Raw genomic sequence first — 1,059 nt, forward strand, 5'->3', positions numbered from 1 at the left:
ACCTATCCAAAAGGCCTAGTTCATAGGCTTCCTCCTAGAAGGTGTTTGTGGTCAGCTGTCCTTGAAGTGATCCATTTCTCCTACCTAATCTTTGGCTGTAAGCACTGAAGACAGGCATCACTCATAGCCTTACTATGTAATTATTGATGTATAGGACATATCCTCTATGGAGGACATGTGTTGGTTTTTGGTTGCCTAATACCTTCTCTTCCTTTTAGTAACAGCAACTTGATTTTCCTCTGGTAAACAACCTTCCCTCACTTTTAATCCATATGATTTGGATGGGGTCAACCCTACTTCCAAATCCTGAGGTAGGCTTGTGACGTAGGCCTATTCAGAGTTACTGTAATGGGTTCAGTGAAGGGCAGGTGACACAATTAAAAGCATTGAGAATTAATCCTAGGACTTTTGCTAGGACCATTGGTATACAGAGCTTTATTTTTGCTACAATTGGTTGTAAAGTTGGAGCTGTGAGGGGCTTTCACGTGGAAAAAAAAAAATTCCTAAGGATGAATCCACCCAAGAGCAGTTTATAGAAAGAGACCTAATCTGGAGGATAACATTGTTGGAAACCCTTGGATCTTAGATTCAGCTATTCCTGAAACTATTAATAGAAGTAACCTGCCTAGGACAATTAAATTCTGTCCCCTGCCCACATTCTTTTTTTCCTTTTAAGCTAGTTTGTGTTGGATTTCTATAATGTAGAATGGAAAGATAGGAACACATCCTCAATTTGTTTATGAACTTGAAGGGGCCAAAGACCTGATCTTTTTAGCTTTATATCTCTTAGCGTGGTACCTGGTAAGACAGAAGGTCCTCGAGGTGTGATGATTGATTCATTCAATCTCACTTTTCCTGAGCACCTACAATGAGCTGAGCTAAGCACTGGAACAACATGGAATAATTAGACATAGTCCCTGCCCTCGAGGAGTTCTGAATTTAGTACATGGAGGAGGTATGAAAATGAACACTTTATAATATAACTTGGGCTATACTAGAAATCTGAGCAAATTTTTGTGAGATTCCAGAGGGTTGGAGGTTTGAGGAGATGGGATATGG

The sequence above is a fragment of the Propithecus coquereli genome, unplaced genomic scaffold (assembly GCF_000956105.1).
Source record: "Propithecus coquereli isolate 6110/MARCELLA unplaced genomic scaffold, Pcoq_1.0 Scaffold312, whole genome shotgun sequence".
Taxonomy (NCBI): Eukaryota; Metazoa; Chordata; class Mammalia; order Primates; family Indriidae; genus Propithecus; species Propithecus coquereli.